Source organism: Bidens hawaiensis, unplaced genomic scaffold, assembly GCF_021521415.1.
Source record: "Bidens hawaiensis isolate Kalapana, Puna unplaced genomic scaffold, B.hawaiensis_p1.1 tig00024841_1, whole genome shotgun sequence".
NCBI lineage: Eukaryota > Viridiplantae > Streptophyta > Magnoliopsida > Asterales > Asteraceae > Bidens > Bidens hawaiensis.
Genome location: NW_027493940.1, coordinates 53051 through 73494, shown reverse-complemented (window position 1 = coordinate 73494; position 20444 = coordinate 53051). Strand labels below are relative to the sequence as shown.

The 20444-nt window shown below is 35.4% G+C and overlaps 2 pseudogenes across 1 annotated transcript; both read right to left on the bottom strand.

Annotated features, from left to right (window-relative positions):
* Positions 1-494: 494 nt before the first annotated feature.
* LOC143570154 (7-deoxyloganetin glucosyltransferase-like) lies at positions 495-7600 on the bottom strand (annotated as a pseudogene).
* A 9511-nt stretch (positions 7601-17111) lies between these two features.
* LOC143570165 (phospho-2-dehydro-3-deoxyheptonate aldolase 1, chloroplastic-like) lies at positions 17112-20143 on the bottom strand (annotated as a pseudogene). The gene is made up of 6 exons (XR_013141882.1): positions 19709-20143; positions 18869-19146; positions 18211-18486; positions 17802-18047; positions 17657-17740; positions 17112-17288 (listed from the first exon to the last, which is right to left on the bottom strand). The product of XR_013141882.1 is annotated as a phospho-2-dehydro-3-deoxyheptonate aldolase 1, chloroplastic-like (transcript).
* Positions 20144-20444: the final 301 nt, after the last annotated feature.

Sequence of the window (20444 nt, the reverse complement as noted above, 5' to 3'; positions counted from 1 at the left end):
ATTTGTCATTACGCCTAACCTTGTTGGCGTTTAGAAACCTAGGGACTTGACCAGCACTCCAACGCTACAAGTGGGGGGACAACCTGAAAGTAATTATGCATTTCTTTAACAAAGAGTCCTAGTGAAATATGATGAAAGCTTGTACCAATCATTGTTGGTGAGTTTGGAGAGTAGGTTGAGGTATTCAAACTCTCAACGAATGATTCAGCAGTTTGGGAGAAAACAGAAAGTCTAGGAAGGAACACAATTTATGTTTGTGATGAGGCATGCATTTGTGTCGAATCCAAGCTACCATATATGGCAAACGTGATTTACTTTTCGCGCTTCCATTCAAAGAGCGGGATGATGGTGCTCTATTCTCTAGGTGCAAGAAGGTTTAGCACGTCTAGTTATGAAGAAAGTGGGCTTTCATGGGAACAACATCTCATCTTCACCCTCACGCTTGGATAAAACCAAGCTGTTAACAATCTCTCAGTCAATTAGTTGTCCCTTTAGTAAACTCTTAAGATTCAGTTCAATACATACATAACAATTTCTCAATCAGATAGGTATCCCTTTAGTAAACTCTAGAGTCTTGATTGTACTTGCATTATAGTAGTTCGCATGATGTTGCTTCCAACTTTATATCAAATTTTAAACAAAGAAAATGTGGAACAATGGCATATATGTCAAACCTGACCAGCAAACAAATAAGTGTTTTATCTCAGTATAACTCTATACTAGTCAGTAAATAAACAATAACATACAATTAAAAGATAAAACTTTTAGGGACACTTATATTAATGAATCATCAATCAATGTTGATCTAGCTTTAGTTGATGAATCAGATTCTCAAGCTTAATCACAAAAGAACCATTAGGAACACTACTTGCATCATTAGCCTTGTTCTTCCAATCCATAGCATTCTTCCTCATTCCCATCCCCTTTTCTCCTGCCATCAACTCGATAACGAGCCTCTCCACTTCATCCCGTTTAACATCGCTATCGATCTCCATCGCAACTCCCCATTTCGTGCAACATAGCCAACAATTCGGGAACTGGTCCGAGAAAAATGGCCAACAAATCATTGGCACTCCACTTGAAATACTCTCAATTGTCGAGTTCCATCCAATATGTGTCAAAAACCCTCCTACTGACGGATGGTTTATAACTTGTTCCTGTGGGCACCATCCCGCCAACATTCCTCGACCACTTGTCTCTTGAAAAAACTCTAATGGAACCCCGTCCGACTCACCCCCCACAAGACCCGACCGCATTATCCACAAAAACGGATGTTTGCTATTCGCGAGGCCCCAACAAAACTCCACCATTTGTTTAGGTGTCATGACAGTGATGCTACAGAAATTTACATACACAACCGAGGATGGTGCTTGTGTGTCTAGCCATTTTAAACATTCGGGCTCGTCTTTCCAAAGGTTCGACCCGATGGATGCCAGGGTTTTATCAGCTATGTTTTTTTCTAGTAAATGTAACGGACCGATTCCATAACATGGTGGAAATACCGAAGCTAGCGAGTCCAAAACGTCGTGATCTAGATCAACGAACGTGTTGAAAATAATACCCGAAGCCGTTTTCCGCTTTCTTGATTTGTGTATTTGTGAATTCAACCATGAATTCATATCCAGGGCTAATGTATCTAATGAAGGGTGGGATATATTTAAGAGGTATGCCATTCATGCCTGGCATAGAATCTACTATTGTGTCCAAATAGCCATTTACTAGATAACTTGGATCTGTAATAATAAAATAAAAAAAATTTATTACAAAAGTTGTTACTTAAAATGAAACATTGCATATATATTTTAACTGAGGATGAATTTTATTTTTATGTGAAATAAACCATAATAGTCATGAGATTTAACATTCTATACAAGTAAGTTTGTCACATTAATATATATTCTAGTAAAAACATCCCTTTACGATTTGTAAATGTCTATATGACAATTAGAACATCTCTAAAATAGACAAGTTAGACCATTGAAAAGTCCAAAATAGGCATCAAAATTCATGATTTCAAAAGACAAAACCATATATATTCAACGAGAAAGCGACAAATATCTCTCTTAGCCTCACTAGACTATGGATGGCAATGGGTCGGGTTTAGGTATTCCCAAACTCATACCAGGTTATTAAAGTCCATCCCAAACCCGTCGGGTTTTAATCGGGTAATTACCCGTCGGGTTTCGGGTGTTCCTATCGGGTTTCGGGTTTTCTATCGGGTTTTGATAAAATACCCGTCGGGTATACCCGGCTCAAAACCCGCAAAGTTTTGACAAAATATAATTAATCGATTACAAAGATGGTTACCATAAGGATAAATATCTCAAATAATTAACATAACCAAGTTTCAACAAATAATTTATTTGGATTATAGTATATTTATAATATAATAATCTATATCGGGTACATGTGGTATATAATCGGGTAAATGGGTTTATGTTATCGGGTAATCGGGACGGGTAATCGGGTATAATAGAAATCCCAAACCCGTCGGGTTTTCGGGTTTTCCCATCGAGTTCGGGTTTCTTTGCCATCCCTACACTAGACACTAGTTAAGCCTAACAATGAATCTTATGAATAATGATTTTGCACCATTATAAAGCAACATGTGTCACACATAAGCTACAGAGGAGTCTAAACCTAATGATATGGCCAAGACGTTACTTTGAAGCCCATCCAAGTAGACACCATAATTAACTAGAGGTGCTAGGTGTACAAAAAAACCGGTTTGGAACCGGTTAACTAGAATCCAAACCGAACCAGTTAAAACCAAACCCAAACTGGTTTTTAAATCGTTTTCTTGTCTTAAACCGGTTAAAACCGGTCAACCCAGTTTAAATCCGACCCGAATCAGGTCCGGATCAGTTTGGCTACTTCTATTCTTAAACCGGTTTCAACGGTTTGACCCAAACCGTTTCAGAATATGTAAAATCAAACATTTTCGTTTGTAAAAATAACCAATTTTGTACACCTCCATAACTGACCATACGTTGAAATATAGGCTCCTTTGGAGCCGGCCTACACAGACATTATTGATGGCTACACCTCAGGAAGATAATGCGTATTTCCTTCTTTTTATTTGAGAAAATTATTGTTTGCGTCCCTGTGGTTTGAGGACGGAGTCACATTGAGTCCTCGAGAAAAAAATGAACTGATTGAATTGAAAGGCCCCGTTACCGGTAACCCTACTTTCGTGTTCGATTTACTCATAAACACAGTTCTAAATATCAGAGTTAATTAAAACATTTACGCGGAATATAAAACTTTCATAAAACATTACAATATTTCATAACTTGTCTCAAAACGTCCTTTGTCTTTCACATTAAAACATTAAAATTAAAACATCGTAAGTCTTCAGATGCCAGGCTCTTATTCTTCTGCCATGTGTCCCCGCTCAAGCCAGCTGTCTCATCCTACTCACCTGCGTGCATACTAAAAGTCAGCTACGCTGAGTGAGTTCTAGTTAATCACATAATCATACAATACATTCTTTACACTTCATACTTAACCTCTTAACTTTCTTTCATACACACTTAAGTGCTTTTACTTTCATTTTTACCTTCATACTTTCTTTACATACATAATCATACGTTTTAAAGAGCCTTTCGCCCTATAACCTCACAGATATTATAAGGGTCTGGTCCCTAGTTTTCGAATATTAGAAGGGTTCGATTCCCTAACATCACAGATATTATAAGGGTCTGGTCCCTACCATCACAGATATTATAAGGGTCTGGTCCCTAGTTTCGAATATTAGAAGGGTTCGATTCCCTAACATCACAGATATTATAAGGGTCTGGTCCCTAACATCACAGATATTATAAGGGTCTGGTCCCTAGTTTTCGAATATTAGTAGGGTTCGGTTCCCTAGTTCTCGAATATTAGTAGGGTTCGATTCCCTCTTCGTTACCGTACAACCATACATCATACCTCGAGTATTATTAGGGCTCGGTACCCTTTTCGTAACCATACAACCATGCAACCGTCATTTCCTTCTTTTATTAACTTTATCACGTTCATACACATAAGCATACATATCATACTCATCTTATACTTAGCGTTACAACCTGACAGTACGTGCAATATCCGAAGATCGTTCACGTACCGTCAAGCCATCATTCATACATTTCACATTATTCACATAAGGCATACACTTATCTCTCAGGATAAGCGTATTAACAAACATATTGAGTATGCACACAGCCCCGAAAACATAACACATAAATGGGGCTAGAAACTCACCTGAACACGGTTACGTTCACCGTTAATCGTAATTCCTTTCTTCAGTTGTGCACGGCTGACTGTATAACAAGTATACGTATCAATTAACTATCACTTCTCATAATGTATGTCTATCTTTATATGACCCACAACGAACGGGGGTCCGGGGGCAGCGCCCCTGGCAGCGGGGTCTAGGGGCGGCAGCCCCTAGCAGGGTCCAAGGGGCAGAGCCCCTGGCTGGGGTCGAGCTGCCAGGTCAGCTTGGAAAAATTTTATTTCCATTAACTGTCTTAACACATTTTTCATTAGATTTTTAGTTTACTTCCTAATCGAACTTGGCTTTAGGCGAAGTTAAACCTTAGGCGAACTTAGCTTTAGGCGAAGTTGTCATCAGGCGAACTTGGCTTTAGGCGAAGTTGTCATCAGGCAAACTTGGCTTTAGGCGAAGTTGTCATCAGGCGAACTTGGCCTCAGGCGAAGTTGTCATCAGGCGAACTTAGCTTGCAGGCGAAGTTCATCAGGCGAACTTAGCTTGCAGGCGAAGTTCATCGCTTTGAAGGCGAAGTTGCCCAGATGCAGGCGAAGTTGCCCAGACAGCCGCTGTTCGGTTTCTTTCCAGCATTTTGAGCGATTTTAACACCCTTGCTATGGTTCAATATCACCCACTACGCTTCCCGACCATTTTCGGTCTCTAATACACTAAAAAAGCTTGGATCTTTAAACTTCAAAGATCAAGAATCATACCTTTTTGGGCTTGTTTGGATCTCGTTTACTTGCTAGTACACTAATCGCTCTCTCTCGGACCTGCCCGACTCTTCCCTTGGCTCGGCCGGCCGGCGGCGGTATGCGTGTGGTGTGTGTGTGTGTTTTGGGGTGTTAGGGAGTTTGGTGAAAATGAAGATATTTTGGGATTTTGGGGGTATTTATATCCCTGAAATCCCATTCTCATTTAACCCATCTCAATTAATCCACGTCCAAGACCCGCTCCCTACCCGATATTAATTAATTACGCGAAATCACTAAACATAACTTCCTTTATTCATCATTAAAATTTTTAGGATGTTACATGAATCCATGTGGTTTGAAAAGTGACCCGAATGAGTCCCTGTCGTTAAGCTTCCATCCAAAAAAAAGTTGAAGTTACCAATATGCCCTTTCATAAGATTATGTGAGTCCCTGTGGTTTGTGGTCATGTTCAGCTTTAGTCCCTAATTATAAATTTCGCTCCATTCTATTTTTTAAAAGAAAACTAATCGAACTGGACTTTTTTTAACAAACCTAATTGAATCGCAAGACTTTTTCAACAAAAACTAATCGAACCGAATTATTTTTTAACAGAATGAACTACTTTTTTTTAACAAAAACTAATCGAACCGTACAACTTTTTAAACGATTACTAATCGAACCGAACTACTTTTTTTTAACCAGACTAATCAAACTGAACTATTTTATTAACTAAACTAATCAAGCCAAACTACCTTTTCTTAACAAAACTAATAGAAACGAACTACTCTTTTAAACAAAACTAATCGAACCAAACTCCATTTTTTAACAAAACCAACCGAACCTAACTACTTAAAAAAATCTAGTTGAACAAAAATTAGTTCGGTTCAATTAGTTTGGTTAAAAAAAGAAGTTTGGTTCGATTAGATTTTGTTTGTTAAAAAAGTAGTTCGATTCGATTAGTTATTGTTAAAAAAATAGTTCGGTTCAATTAGTTTTGATAAAAAATAGTTCGGATCGATTAGTTTATGTTAAAAAAAAGTTGTTCGGTTTGATTAGTTTTGTTAAAAAAATAGTCCAGTTTGATTAGTTTTCTTTTTTAAAATAGTGTGGAGGGAAATTTATAATGAGGGACTAAAACTGAGCACGACCACAAACTACATGGACTCATATGAATCTTATGAAAGGGCATATTGGTAATTTCAACTCTTTTTTTAATGGAAACTTAACGGCATGGACTCATTCGGGTCACTTTTGAAACCACAAGGACCCAATCAGTTCATTTTTTTTCTTGGGGACTCAATGTGACTCTGCCCATAAACTAAAAGGACGCAAACAGTAATTTTCTCTTTTTATTTTGTCTTTTTTTCAGTTTTGTTTTTTTAGATTTTTCCATTTTTCTAAACCACACATCCACTTCTTATATTATATATTTTCTATCCTTCTCACGTGTTTTATAGATATATTGGTTGCCTAGTCAAAATTTGCTTGTCTTTCCATCAAAATAATATAATACAAACCATACTATGACTTTTCCCAATACCTATCAACCACAACTAATAACATAATAGAGAAACCTCAAAAAAAAAAAGTTCAACTTACCTTTAAGTGGCATCAACCCCTTCTAAAGTATAGGGATGTTCAAAAAATCCGAAAAAATCCGAAATCAGAACCGAAACCAAAACCTAAATAAACCGATCCAAATTCTTATTCGGATATTCGGATCGGATCAATCCAAATATCCGAATAACTAATTCGGATTCGGATCGGATTCGGATATGCGGTTTTAAAAAATTCGGATTGTTCGGATTATTCGGATATCCGCTTAATCCGAATAAAAAACATGTTTTTAGTGGTATTTTCCGGTTTGGTATATTTTTTAGACTATTATTTGAAGTTTAAACTCTAAATTTGTGTTAAGAGTAATATTTCGTTTTGTGTTTTTATTGTGATTCTAAACTATTAAATGTTAGGAACAAAAAAATAGGAAAATTTTTTAGGTTTATTTCGGTTTATTCGGATAATTTCGGATTATTCGGATATTATCCGAATCCGATCCGAATTGAATTCGGATAGATTCGGATCGGATAGGAATATTTCTTATTCGGATCGGATTTCGGATAGGGTCCAAAAATTTTCAAATCCGAATAATCCGTTATCCGATCCGATGAACACCCCTACTCAAGTAGACTTGGAAATTGTTCACTACATAACAAAGCACCAACACCACCAGTAGAAAATATAAACTCAGGAATACCAAATTCTTTAGCAGCATCAAGTGTAAACCCCATAAGAAAATCAAACACTATACACGTCACCGGTGCAAACGTCTCACTCAACTTAACAACAAGCCTTTTAAACAGCTCTAAACAATTTTCTTGTGTGGACCTACATATGTCATACACATTTTGTGTCACCTCGGTGTTCTCGGGCGGTGTAAGGCCATCGGGAATGGCTTCAAACCGAAACGTGGGGATCGAGTTAAGGGATTTGAAGCCTTGCGATTTGAGGAGACGACGGTGAGTGAATTCGGTGTTGACAATGGTTATGAGGAAGCCTTTGGAGTGGAGGAGTTTGGCTAGTTTTAACATTGGGTTGAGGTGGCCTTGTCTGGGATGAATATGGCATGTGGCTTGTTTTTTTGGTTAGAAGCCATTAGGGCTGTTCAAAAAGCTCACGGCTCGAAGCTCGCTCGAAACCCGCTCGAAAAAAGCTCGGAGAAAGCTCGCTCGAAATCGGCTCGATTGTAAACGAGCCGAGCCTAGCTCGACTCGATTTCTAAACGAGCCGAGCCTGAGCTAGCCCCGGCTCGACTCGAGCTCGCTCGATTGGCTCGAACTATTTTATTTTAATTTATTATATATATATATACATACATGCATATAATTATCGAGCCCAATTGTTTTAACACATGGGCTTTCCTTTAATTCAGCTCAATTTCATTTCTCACTCCATAGTTCATATTCATAATTTCATATACTGAGTAACTGAGAGATGATACTTCATAGTTCACACACTCAATAATCAGTATACGTTCCATTTTCACCCTAACTCTAGCCGCTCATATTCACCTCCGCCATCGGCCGTCGCTCATAGATAATACTTCTCTGCTTAATTTTGTATTTGGTTTGGTTTACACTTGTTGAACATATTTTGTTTTCGATGGTGTTATTAGACGTATTTTTTTAGTTTGTATTTGGTTGGTGTTGATCTTAACGCCATATTTATTTAGTTTAGCTTGATGGTTGCATATAATTTTTATTATTACAGGTAAACTCGAGCCAAATCGAGCCGAACCGAGCCGAGGTTGAGCTCAAATTTTTAGCTCGATTAAGAGCTCGGGCTCGGCTCGATTAAAACCGAGCCGAGCTTGAGCTCAAATTTTTAGCTCGATTAAGAGCTCGAGCTCGAGCCGAGCCAGCTCGATTGATTATCGAGCCGAGCTTGAGCTTGCCTTGGCTCGGGCTCGGCTCGACTCGTGAACAGGCCTAGAAGCCATAGAGATTAATTTACACAATGTCACAAACATACATACACTTGTTTTATAGGGATGAGGATAGAATATATATATATATATATATATATATATATATATATATATAAGAAGACAAATTTGTTCACATAAATCAACATAAATCAATATTGACTAAATGGCGTAGAAAATTGACAATAAAGATTATAAAAACTAAATTCGTATGAGCATGGAACTAACCTTAAGTGGTGATGTGATATAAGGTATGTTTGGCAAAACTCGCTGGTAGCTGTTAGCTGTAAGCTGTTAGCTGAAGGCTGGAAGCTGAAAGCTAGAAGCTGGTAGCTATTAGCTGTAGCTTTTAAATATTTAGGTGTTTGGCAGAGTAGCAGTAGCTTTTAATAAAACTAGCTGGGTGCCCGCGTGGTGCGGCGGAATGGGCGCACAACCTAACATCAACCGCATAATCAGTGTCGGTACATGATTCACCTGATGACAGTGCATACATAACCTAAATGTAGACGTGTAATTCATGGAAAAGCAGTAAGCTTGTAAATGATGTCGAAAATCAAGAAACAAAGCTGAAATATACAGTAATTTTCAAATAGATAATTTTTTTAAACCAACATATTTTGATATGAATCCCTTTCTGAACATGCACTATTTTAATCTGAAATATGTTTCTGACCTGACCCCTTTCGACTCAAAAGCGTACCGACACGAATCGAACTAATTTAACCATTTTTGTATCGACTCGTTCTGACCGTAATTTGGTCTTACACATGACTCAAGTTCATCTGACTCGACTCCTAATTTGGTCTTATACATGACTCGAGCTCATCTGACTCGATTTTTTACCTATCCTAACCGATAATCACGTAGTATGTTAATTTTTTAAAGTTAAAGAAGTATAGCAATATCATACTCAAATTAAAGAGAATAAAATGCTCGTTTTTATGATGTAATTTGTTTAAAAAATTATTAACGTGTAAAAAAGTTATGGATCCTAAAAAAGTCATGGGGGTAGTTAGTTTTGAATAAGGGTTGAATGTGTAACTATTATATAAATTATACAAAAATTGATATAAGTTCAAGTACCAGACTTGTAAATTCAAATGTAAAAGCTTGTAGAGCTTTTTCTCAAACGCTACCTATAGTAGCGTTTCAATTTAGAGCTTTTTCTCATCCTTTAAAAGCTTTAAGCTCCTCTTACCAAACAAGACTTTTTATTAGATAGAAGCTTTTGCTAAAAGCTTGTAGCTTAAAGCCCCTAAAAAGCTCCTAAAAGCCCTTTGCCAAACACACCCATAATCAGAGTTGTAAAAATCCCGACTAGATACTAATTAATCCCACTTCACTGATTAATTTTGGGCTAGTCGGGCAATTAATCGATCAACGGTCAAATCCGGCCAAAATCATCGGTTTCCGGCGAGATTCCGACCAGAATCAGCGGTTTTCGGTAAAATTCCAGCAAATACCAAGGCTTTCCATCGAGATTTCACTCAATTTAGGCCAAAATATGTTTGTGTGTGTATAAAACTGAAAATTAAATATAAAAATGTGTACGTGTATATATAAAACTGAAAAATATACATTAAAGTCCGATCCAATTAATCCCGATTAATCTCAACTAATCGCTAATTCCCACCCCATCGCCCGACTAGCGACTAGCGATTTTTACAACACTGGATATAATGCCATGTTATTTTACACCTCATATTTCATGATATTTGATGATAACAAGGTTGCGCATCATCTTTTATTTTGTTTTCTGAAAAAAAGTTAACATGTGATCTTGTGGTTGTGACGGTCTAGCTATAAGACCATGTGTTGTGAGCTAGTTAATTTGTGCTAGTCAAAACGTCACATCATTGTTATGTAGACAATAGGAATTTAACCAGACAACATTTGAGTAACGCATTGTGGGTTAGCTAAAAAGGAAAAATTGATTGGTTGTTATGGGATGGACCGCACACGTCATTTGATGAAGATGATGTTAAGACTTAAGAGGCTACAACCCCTACTCTTGGCGCCACTTAGAACTGACGCGGCCCTCTCTTGACGCACCTAGTTAGCCCACAACGACAGTCTGAGAGTGAAATGCTTATGTATGTATAGGAATATCAGGAAAGTGAATACCTTTGTAATTTTTCAAAAAGAAAATTGTTTAAAGAAAACTCTCTTTCTTTCATTTATTTATTTACTAGCTTTTAGCCCGTGTGTTACGCGGATTTATTCAAAAAATTTTATATTCGTGTGAATATATAATTTTCTATTATGATATGTTTAGATTTCTACTTAAACATAAACTTTGCGGTGTAGATTTTGTATTAAAAAGAAAGGTTACATAAATCAATAAATTTTGATCTGTTTATAGTTAGAGTTTAAGTTTAGTTTATGGGTTTTTAGTATGTTTGTATAAGCTTGTTGTTGCAACCTTGTTTTGTACTTACATGACTTTATAGTTTGGTTAGAGTTTATGTATAGTTTTTAGGCTTATAGAATTATTGTTATGATTTAAGAATTATGTAGCATGTAATACTTTCGCCAGGTTTAATGTTTGTTTTCTTTATTACATTAATGAGCTATATATTAGTATATTTTTTTGTGATGTGTTGTTCCTAATCATATGCAAAAACGAACTTTTAAGATGTTTTATTATTATTATTAATAATGTATATATATTTAAAATTTTGTACATATATTCAAACTATGTGTTTTAAATTTTACTATTTATGACTTGTTTTTTTTATTTGAAAAATAGGTGTAATTATTTGCAGTTGTTGTTTGAATATCACATGTGGAACGATATTAGAACATCTTTTAAGAAAACCTTCTCCTGTTTATTAAACACAAACGTCGGTTTATCGTCTTCTAAGAAACCCCAACTCAGTCGTTGTTTATAAATCAAAACAAATAGTTTGAATCTTCGATGGCCAATGTTGTTAAATGGAAGTATTGTAGGGTATTGGGTTGTTTTGTGATTTTTCTTAGTGATCGATCAAAGATTGAGGGTTTGAGCAGGCATGACGTTCTTTCTTTGAGTTAGAGATTTCAATCTCATATTTATTCAATCAAAAGAAACAATTTTTGTTTTTGGTTTCGGATTTTTAGTTTCGTTTATTTTCGAATTCAGATGTTTGGTTGTTGGTTTTGTTTCAATTTGTTTAGGTTTTGTTTTTGTTTCGATTCGGTATTGGGTTTTAGTTTCATTTTAGTTTGATTTGAGTTTATTCGTTTTCATTATTTGACTTCAAATCTAGATGGTCAGAGTCAATAAACTGACTTAAAACTGTCCAAATTAATTTGGAAACTTGGAAATCAAAATTGAGTAACTTATTTTTCTTCAAACAAATTTAGTCTTACAAATTTCCTATTCACAACAGCAACCTCATAAGTCTACATAGATTTGACTTTAATTTTGACCTTCAATTTCAAGCACTACATCATATTTTCAGAGATTCCCATATTGCCTTCTTGCCCAGTATCATTTTCAACAGCATGCTTAAGGGATGTCCATTAATTGCAAAACTAATATATATTTTTGCTTATTTATAATAAAATAAGTTAGACAGACATGCTAATGAATGTGTCAATATTACCCGAACAAACTTTTTAACTAAGTCAACCATCCAATTTGAGTTGACAAACAAATAAAAAACTACTGTATTGACCAGTTTCCATTCACTTATCAACGGGTCACTTTTATGCAGTTTTGGATGAAGCCCAAAGTGTTAAACCTAATAGTGTCATGCCAGTGGCGAGTCTCTATCTCCGATTACAGCTCCAATACCATTATCGTCACCGACATATCAAATCGCCACAATTCAACACCACATTTTTATAGATTTTTTTATTTCTGTTTGTTCGCTTTCGGTGGGGATGGCAATGTTGATACCATCGGTAGTGTTGCTGCTTGTTGCGATGGGGCGCTTTCTTTGGAGGTTGCTCTATTGTAGTCATGTATATTAAGTTGTATATACTGGACTAATCGGTCACAATTTATGTCAACATTCAACCCTTGACTTGATTAATTCCCGCTTCTTTTTAGCATCCTTTGATTTGGATTCCAAACTGTGAAAAACTGTTTCTTCTTGCAGTAGCCCAAAGAAGCCGAACACCTTCTTCCAGCCCATTAGGCCTTTCATCTGTACATGATGAATCATTTTACAAACACTATTAGTAACAATAGAGCTATGATCATCAACTGATATGATCACATGAACCTGAGATTAAGTAAAACCAATAACACATGATGAGAGCATCCCTCCATATCCTAGAAACTTCATTAAATTGTTCACAACCCCACATGATCATCACCTTCCTTCGTTTTTCCTGCCTAAATCTTTTACCTATACAAAAATAAATATAACCATCTTATATAATTTTAATAAATAAATACAATTGTCTTAGTGTGTCACAAATCTAACTTTAAACTTCATATTTCTATTGGCCTTACCTATAAAACTTACACTATATTTTTAAACCAATCCAAAATTACCTATATTTCCTTAACCTCAACTCACTTTAACCCACCAACAAATTCAATAAATTGGTTAATATGGGATTACACGTGCAACAAAAACCAATTTACAATATTTAAGTATATGCATAATATCAAAAATTAACTCACCAAATTGAACCAAAATTAACACTAAAGACTATTTCTACCATATACATAATGTGTATGCATAACTGTATATAAAAATACAATTTCTTAAAATGCAGGCTTACATGTTAGTTTGATCAATTTATCCATGTCAGCAACAGAATGCCGCACCAATATCATCCTCATCTGAAATATTAATATCAGATGTTACATGTTCTAACAGAGGTAATATGCACGTTTCATCCTCATTCCAAAATATAATTCCTGAAATAAGTAAAACAAAAGTAATAAACCCATTAAAAAATGAATGCGAATACCAGATTTATAGAAACAAACATGCACTCTATATATTCTTGTAGCCCACCTTTACGTTTAAAATTCATCTTCTCCACGGCCCCGTGTACCGAGCTTTCAGCCCAACAAAAACCGCTGCCATGCCTCCACTTTCTGACTCCATCAAACAGTGAACAGAAGGAGACAAAAAGTAAACGATCAACCAAAAGTAACAATGTTCATAAAATACAGTTATATTATTTGCTAGTCAAAACTAAAATATACCAAATTGTTTTTCTTTCTACCACTCATCTTCATACAGAATGTAATGTATTAAAATATAATAAAACAAATATCCTAAATCAATACAGCATTCAATCAACAAATAAAAGAATAACAAAACCTACTGAACAATACCGATTAACTACATATGAAGCATCCAAATAACTAAAAAGATGAAACATAACCTTATAATCAACGATTTGAAGCTGCAATGACCATCGTAATGGGCCGTATTAAAATGGTTATTTTGATGAACAATTTGATCCTTTTTTGACATCAATTTAGCTTTGCAAGATCCAAAAAAAAAAACATATTAAAACTGAATTGATAACATTGTATGAAGATGCAAGCATAATTGGTTTAAGTTTGTTGATGCAATTCGTTTAATTGTTTGGATTAACACATAATATGTTCATGAGATGAACTATGTAAAATTGTAAACAAAAAATGAAAAGAAAATAAGTCAATTTGAGAACAAAAACAAACAATTTAAAGGAATGTAAATATGTTAATAATGCAAAACTTGATGTTAGCCAAAATTGTAACCTGTGCAGTTGGTTTTATAACTCCATTTCAAATCACAGACCGCGGAATCGAAGTAATAGTTTCGTCTTCAAACTCTAGTTTAGTTTTGAAACCCAGTGAAGAACACCAGATTTGGGTCGTCAACTACCTCTACTTGTAATCGAACATCTTGTAATCATGGTATGGTTGAAGATGTGTTTCATAAGAATCATAGTAATCGGGCCGTTGACATCGAGGAAAGGGTGGGGTTTGATAGGGTCTGTGAAAATTCATAAGAAGAGGATGGACAACGTGAAGAGATTATCAGTTTCACCAGATTCAAACCCATCAGAACCATGACCCGCGAATTTTAAAGCTTAAACGGGTCAAAACCGGGCTAAAGTAACGAGAGCTCATCAATTGTAAGAGTGACACGTAGGATTTAATGGTAGGTAATTACATAGATACTTAGATTTATTTTATGATTTATTGTGAACTACAAATACAAACGTGACTTCTAAATAAGTTACTATCTTGCTTTTTTATCGTGCTACTGCTTAGTGCTTCCCGGTCCCTTTCATCTGCAAGTTGATAAAGTGGGCCTTGCAAATTGCAATTATCCTGTTATTATATAAGTAGCTTCAGAAACCCATGTATTACACGAAATAAATTAATGTATAAATTTAAATGAATAATTTAATATAAATAAAAATAATAATTAAGTCTCTTTATATTATGTAAATAAATGTATTACAAATATAGTCGTTTTATATCATCAAATATATTTGAATTTTAAATCGAAAATGGGTTGTTCTACCATCGGTATACAATAATGAAGCAATGTCACTGGAAGCAACATTTAAAATAATGAGGTCTTTCGATGTGAAAAATGTAGCTAAAGTTTTTCACAAAAATGTTATACATTTCATACTTGACTATAGACAAGAAAGACAACAAATTTTTTTTTGAACAACTTTCATGTGTTCTTATACATACACTATTGTTCAACTATCACAATAGCCTTATAATAAATATAAATAATGGAAAATTTGTCTATGATTTTTAAGACTAAATATTTATAAAAAAAATAAAAATAATTATTATAGTTTTCTTTAATATGAAGATGCCACAAAAAATTGAATGTTAATGTATTTTTTAAACAAAAACTCTTTTATATATACATTTCAATTTTAAAGAAAATATATTTAGACACGTAATTATTTTATTAATAACTTTTTATATTAAGTATATTTAGAATATAATTTATGGCATTCATAATTCAATCAATGGAGATTGACCAATTAATACGGTATGTTGAGTTTATAAACAATATTATATTTAGAACCAAGATTTTTTTTCTTTTCCATCAATACAAGGGAAATGATTTTGACGGGAATTTGATAGTGAAAGATAATATTAAAATGTCATGTGTCAGAATTATTTTCTTTTATTAGTATATAGGTAGATATTTTATATTTCATCTTTCTAATTTTGATTTTTTCTAAATATTTGAATATGTTTGTTTAAAGGATTAATCGTGTAGCAATGTTAATACTTTTATATTTAATTGAGTTTATAAGTTTTAAAATAATAAACGATTACGTTGAAGGATGATACCTTTTGTGTGCTTCTGTTTATCTTATGTAAGCCCAAGCTACTAGACCGGGCTAGTTTTTAGGAATAAAAGGAGCGAGCGTTTTTGGCACGTGGCACGGATTGGTTGGACCAGATTCTCTGCTCGGGTTATATCTATGTTGACTTGAAGTAGAAGTGTAATTCGTGTATAAAAAAACTAGTTTATAACCTGACTCAAACCAGTTGGACCCGACCCGACACAACCCTTCAGTTCACATACTAGTTCGTAGTATTGTTTCCTGAAATCGGTTTTGGACCCGACCCAATTTGAAAACATGCCGAAAACTTTTCCTAACCGATTTGAACCCAACCCCAATTGGTTTGATAGGTTTGAGCATTTTTCCTCCTAAGCCGGTTTATAACCCGACTTGATTTTTACCAACCGATTTTTAATTTTTGCTGACAAACCCGGTTCGGTTCGTAACTCGAACCGCTTTGGCAAAAAAAACGGTTTTGTGCACCTCTAGGCTCTAACTTGAACCAATAAGGAGTCAAAGAAGACTTTTATGCAATAGGCGGGTTCAATATGCTACATGGGCTATAACATCTGGTCCTTCGTACCACCAATATTGCTTGCTTTGTTCACGAAGAGCTCACCGATTTGTTTTTTGTTACCCAGGTGGAGACTTCCCAGATGGCCACCTATCATGCTACTACTCTCACCTGAGCACGCCACGCTTAACTGTGAACAGTTTAAGCTCTCCTCTCGTCCACTAGTGTTAAGCCCAAAACACGTTGGTGATTTAAGAGGCAAGATGATTACTTATGAACCAAGTATTTTTTTTTTCTGACCACAGTCGATGTGAGATTCGTCTAAGATGTTAGAGGGTCAGGCCCATTAGACGAAAACAACGATGTGAGTCTGCTAAAGAAGAATGGGCTGATAGCCTGATATAAACTCTTACATGAAGGCCCAACATTTAACACTTGGCTGATTTTTATTATAACCCATCAAACCTTGTAATAATAACTAACCGCTTATTAACCGGTATACTAGATACCGGTTACAAACCGATACTACGGTAGGTTAGGGACAGTCTAGGCATTTTCAAACACAAACCGATTAGAACCTGTTTTTTAACATGTTAGTAACCCGTTAACCGTTTATTAGCGTTAGTAATAATTTTTTACTCTTTTAAACGACTATATGGCCGTTATAGAGCTTGCAAGCCAAACTCTTAATCACATTGTAGTTTCATTTATTAAATATACATCCAATATCATAATGTTTTCGTTAAAAATATACAATACAAGATCATAATACATTTTTTATATATATATATATATATTAAAAAGCATTTTGTGTCATAATCACAACTTTAACTATTCATAAAATTTTGTTTTCATAAAAAACAAGTCAAATAATTAGAAACTTAAGATAACATAAAAGAACTAGAAAGGGTACAAACATTGTTTGGCTCCCATTCTTCGTTTTCTAAGCCACTCGGCTACGATGAAGGCGAGCTCTGACGACTGGGATGCATTGAGCCGAGGGTCACAATGGGTGAGGTAACGTGAACCAAGGTCATCAAAGGTCAAGGCTTGTGAACCACCAATACACTCGGCAGGCTCGGCCCAAGGGTGTGGCTGGGTAGTCGACGGCCATAGGCCCGACACCCCGATAGGCCCGAAAATTTTTTTTTTAAATATTATTTTTGTGAAAAAAGTATGTATAATCAATGTTTAAACACATTTACATAAACACTAGCTTGGTCTAGTGGCAAAGAGGTATGACTTGTAACCAAGAGGTTGTGGGTTCTAGTCTTATTCAAGACATTTTTTAGTTTTTTTTTTACACAAAAGTTTTTTACATAACTCAAATCATAACCAAGTAATCCCACGTAAAAATAAATTTTTTAAACACAAAAAAATGTTCCTTTTACTTAAGGCCCAAAAAAAATTTCGACTTCTCGGAGCCGGCCCTGACACTCGGTCACATTTTGACCTGTCATTTCAAGATGAACTCCCCTTGGGTGGCTTCCTTCTTGCTCATGCACATCAAAGAACGCTCTCACTTCCGCCTGTTATAATATATAACTTGTCATTAGACTTTACGTACGAGTAATGAAATTAGTAACCTGCCATAATAGCATCAAATGAGCGCGTTCTGAGTCCGGACGAAGCCACGATGGTGTTACCATGAATAGGATCGCTAACCCATGCGACTATTTGACCCGCCCTTCTAACGGCTCTAATAAGATGTGGTAGTTTGACTCTTATGTTTTCGGCTCCCATTCTTGTTATGATCGTAATCCTCCCTGGCTTGTTTTGCGGGTTCAAGATATCAATGAGCTTAACCAACTCATTCGGGTCCATTTTCTCACTCACCTACAAGGTCAAAAAATAAATTTTAGCGTGCTAAAATTGAAGGGTGCACAATGAACAAATATAAAATTCCCTCGTAGCAAGGCTACTGGTAGGGTGGGGCGAGCAAAAACCTTGCCCCTATTCCAAGAGATAAAAGTGTGTAACATCAAGAAGTAAAAGTTACCATAATTCCAAGCGGGTTAGCGATTCCTCTAAGGAACTCAACGTGCGCACCATCAAGTTGTCGAGTTCTCTCCCCGGCCCATAAAAATGGGCAGAACAATCATAGTACACGTTTGAAGTCGAATCCAATCTAGTAAAACATTGTTCATAAGGCAAGTGTAAACATTCATGTAATGTCCAAAACTCGGAAGTGGTCATAATAGGGTGGCCCTCTGTCATCCCAATAGTCGTAATGAACCCGAGTGCCTCATCAACTCGACTAGCTAGCTCTTGATACCTTCCAACCAAAAATTATAATCAGGTTCGGTTCGCTTAGGCCAGGGCCAGCTCTCAAGGATGGCAGGGTGGTCAGCCCGACAACCCTCTAGGGCCGCATTTATTTATTTTTAAATTTATATATGTATTTATAAATAACATATGTATTTTTATGTTTAAACTCAATTACTCAACTCATTTAAGCCTACTATACAAAAAAAAAATTGTCAACCAAATCATAACAAAGTAAGCTCATTTAAAAATGTAATTGTTTAAACCAAAAAAAAAAAAAAAAAAACTTTTTATCTAAGGCAAAAAAAAATTTCGCCTTCAGCCCAAATTTTATTTACAATCCTCGGAGACGGCCCTGGCTTAGGCGTGTAATAACACGACATTAAACATACCTATCACCGGCTTCACTATGCTCGGTGAAATCAAGAATCCATTGAGCAACCCGTCGCATATCGCCAAAGCCACCAGTGGCGAAAGCCCTCAAAAGATTAATAGTGGCTACTGATTGACAGTAAGCCTTAATTAATCTTTGTGGATCTGGTGTTCTTGACTTCAAATCAAATGCAAGACCATTTATACTATCTCCTTTATATTTTGGTAACTTCACACCATGTTTCTCCTCAAATGGACCTGATCTAGGCTTCCCAAATTGGCCAGCCATTCTTCCTACCTTTTTACATCAAACCATAAATTTTAATTAAATTTTTTTTTACCGTATTGAATCGGGTTAAAGAAAAACTTTATAGTATATAAGGGTGTTCATCAGATCGGATAACGATTTATTCGGTTTAGTCCGATCAGATTTTTCAAGTATGAAAATTTTTAGGACCCTATCTAAAACCGAATAATTAAAATTAAAGAATAACAGTATTTCATAATTTTTGGTTCATGTTTATTTTTTCCTAGATTTTGGTTACTATCATGTTACTAGTTTAAAATCACAATAAACATACAAAAAACGGAATATACAATTTAGTCTTGAACATATATTCAAAGTTTAGACTTCAAAAAATAGTCTAAATAATTCCATATTTTATAAAGTTAAAACAATAAGTCTTCATGTTTTGACAAACATGTTACATGCATTTCTTTACTAGCAAACATGTTGCATGCTTATTGGTTTTAGACAGATATCCGAAAATTCTGATTTTAAAATTTACAATATCTGAATCCGAACCAAATATCAAAATAAGAATAAAAAAAAACGTGTAAAGTGTAAAAAGATATTTAACCTGGATAACAGGCATTTGACCACCAAACATCAAAACAACACCCATTTGAAGAATGACCCTAAAAGTATCTCTAATATTATTAGCATTAAACTCCTTAAAGCTCTCAGCACAATCACCACCTTGCAAAAGAAATGCATTCCCCATGGCAACCTCACCGAGCCGTTCCTCTAGTCGTCGTGCTTCTCCAGCAAACACGATTGGGGGAAACGAATCGAGGGTTTGGAGCACGGAATCAAGCTCCGCTTGATCCGGATATTTAGGAAGTTGAAGTGCATTTTTGGTTTTCCAACTGTCTACACTCCATTTTGTTGGGGAGGTGATTTTTGGAGTGTCGGTGGCAACGGCGGCCTGAGAAGATGGTTTTAACGAAGGTTTTGATCGGTCCGGTGAATGGACGGCGAAAATTGGTTGGATTAATATTCTTGTGAGTGCCATTTTTGGAAGTAATTTGTGATCATATGTTATATAAGTACACTTGTATGAGGTACACTAGGCAGCTATGTGTGTATATATATATATATATATATATGCATGCACGCACGCACATGTAGTGTTAATTATTAGACTACTCCCATTTTGGGTTTGTTTTTTTCTTTTTTGTCGGTTGGTTGTCAGTGGCGGACACAGAAATTATTTTCATGGAGGGCGATGTCGGGACTTAACACTAATTTTAAGAAGGACGATTGAGATTTTCACATACAAATAACACTAAAAAGAAAATTTAAGGTGGGCAGCT